Here is a 2,794-nt window from a genome sequence, read left to right as displayed (position 1 = left end):
CTGACTTGCTTCATCTGATAGTTGTAAGTAGTGCTCATTTGAACCAGTTCCGTATCTTCTGATCTAAAAATGTTGATGACAAGGTAACCAGTTTTCCATGATCTAAGGAGATAGTGAGTACTTTGCAACATGGTAGCTCAAGTCACACTTAATACCTTCATACGCCTTGAGTTTTGTTAATCAGGGAATCAAAAGATGGGGAAATGTGTACACGTCAAAAAAAATCTGAGAGATAATGGTAGGAAGGAATTTAATAAATAACTCCTTGAACATCTTTTTTTCCCTAACCCATCTGAAGTATATTTTATGGTACAGGAGGAAATTTTAACACCAGGCCTAGATTATATGACTTCCCATGCATGGATCTTTCCCAGCCTTCATTTCTTTTCACTGGTGTACTCATGATGTTTTCTAACTATATTCTAACCTTTCATGTTTTTCTTTTTCATGTAGGAAACCTATGAGAATATCCCAGGCCAGTCAAAGATCACATTCCTCTTACAGGCCATCAGAAATACTACAGCTGCTGAGGAGGTACTATAATATTTGAGAATATATTCTTTTATTATCATTATTATTATTATTATTATTATTATTAATTATTTCAGAGAAAAAGGGAGAGGGAGAGACAGAAACATCAATAATGAGAGAGAATCACTGATTGGCTGCCTCCTGCATGCCCCCTACTGGGGATTGAGCCCGCCAACCAAGCATGTGCCCTTGACCGGAATCAAATGTTCTAGCCACTGAGCCAAACCAGCCACCTTGGCTTAGAAGAATATATTCTTATAAGATAAGTTGGTATTAGATGGTGGTCAAAGTGGATAGTGAAAACTACTGTTACTGTGCAGACATTACCAGAACTTTGAACTTATTTGCTAGAAACTGTTTTGGAGTTAAAACGTTTTTTTAAGTGTTCGTATTAAAAATGGTGATGATGTGTCCCCCATGTAGATGATGTGTCCAGGATATTTAAAAGTTAATATTTTTAAAATAATTACATTAAAATTATTAAATATAAGTGATTTCCGTGGCTATACAAAATTTTCTAGCTCAAGACAGTTCATTCTAAAGGAAGGAATTTAATTCTTTCAGTATTTTAATGTGTTGCTAAATGATTCTGAAAAAAATACTTTTTATCTATTTTTTAAAATGTTATCCTCATAGCTATCTCTAAATGGAGAAGAATACTATAAAGATGTTTAGGGAATAAAGGACATTTTGTAGAGTCCTTTTAAAATCATGGCTTTTAGCAAATTACCTAGTTACCAAATCAAATTTATAGTTTCTTACTGCTTTTCTATGAATTTTTAGCTCATTTCTTTCTTCACAAAAGTAATACCTGTGTATAACATTGAATGTGAATTGAATATCCTGTTTATTTTGGACAATGCATCAAAATATCCAAATCTAGAAAACTTACTCTGTGACATGCTCTTAGAATTTGTAACGTAAGACTGCTTTATTAATGGTCACATTATATGTTAAATGCTTATATTAACACATGGTGAAAAGGAAGTCACACTAAAGTTGTACATAGTAATACACCTGACTTTAAATTGTCCATTTATATTCTCTGATAACACTTAGAAAAGAGTATAAATATGCCCTGATTTCTTAAAGTAGATGACAAAAGACACTTCTTCACCTTTTTAAAATATATCTATTCTTTAATTCAAAATGAATGTCAAATATGAACAACAAACTTAAATCTCTAAAAAGTTGGCTATTTTAATGCTTGAAGATAGATGCAAGTTAGCTACAAGACAATTTTTTTTTTCAAATTATGAGAAAATTTATTTGAAAAGTTACAGAAATAGCAGAAGTGACCCACGTGGGTTGTGTAGTCTCCGGGAACATTACAGAAACAAAAGGGCCCTTGGAGCTTAGGGGAAAGAAAGGCAAAGGTTAGGACACCTGGAAAGAAGAAGAAGGGGAGGGAAAAGGCCAGAGCATGCTTCCCACAGGGAGGGTACACAGCTACAAAACAAATTTTAAAACAGAATAATATAAAAATTACTGAATTTTACTTTTAAAAACCCATATTGAGTCTTAACCAGGGGGCACAGTTGATTGGAATCATTCCCTATCCCTGTGTATTGTTTCCTTGTATTATTTCCCACTAGACTGTGAATTCCTAAAGAGCAGGTACTAGGTTTTGTTCAAGATGGAATCTCTACCCTGGCCTGGTAGTTCCATTGGTTAGAACATCATCCCTACACCAAAAGGTTGTGGGTTTGATCCCCAGTCTGGGCACATGTGGGAGCCAACTGATCTGTTTCTTACATGCATGTTTCTCCCTTCCTCTTTCTCTAAAAATCAATAGAAACATAATCCTCAGGTGAAGATTTTAAAAAATACCTATATTGAACCCCATTTAAATCTTGATTTGGTTTAGGAATAAGATAATTGTGAACTGGCCTCAGCATTTTTATTGTGGCTTCATAGTTTTCAGTGTATGTGTGAGAATGGAAATATTTTAGCCACTTTCATGGGAATTTTAACCACTTTGAATCTAGAGTTTAAATTTTTTGTTGTTGTTAATCCTTATCCAAGGCTATATTTCCATTGATTTTTAGAAAGTGTGTAAGGAAGAGAGAGAGACAGAGAGAAACATCCATGTGAGAGAGACACATCGAACAGGTGCTTCCTGCAGCGCCCCAACCAGGGCCAAAAATCGAGCCTGCAATTGAAGTATGTGCCCTTGACAGAAATCGAACCCAGGACCCTTCAGTCTGAGGGCTGACTATCCACTGAGCCAAACTGGCTAGAGCTTATATATAAGTATTATAAT

The 2,794-nt window shown here is 34.8% G+C and overlaps 1 protein-coding gene across 1 annotated transcript in view; it reads left to right on the top strand.

The window, feature by feature from the left end:
• Positions 1–456: 456 nt before the first annotated feature.
• IPO5 (importin 5) overlaps positions 457–2,794 on the top strand; it is a 54,891-nt gene continuing 52,553 nt past the window's right edge. The window contains exon 1 of the mRNA XM_006755041.2: positions 457–534. The gene's annotated coding sequence lies outside the window, so the exon portion shown is untranslated. The remainder of the gene's footprint in view (positions 535–2,794) is intronic.

Source organism: Myotis davidii, unplaced genomic scaffold (genome assembly GCF_000327345.1).
Source record: "Myotis davidii unplaced genomic scaffold, ASM32734v1 scaffold133, whole genome shotgun sequence".
NCBI lineage: Eukaryota > Metazoa > Chordata > Mammalia > Chiroptera > Vespertilionidae > Myotis > Myotis davidii.
The sequence above is the reverse complement of the archived record's forward strand: the minus strand, read 5'-3'. Positions and strand labels throughout refer to the sequence as shown.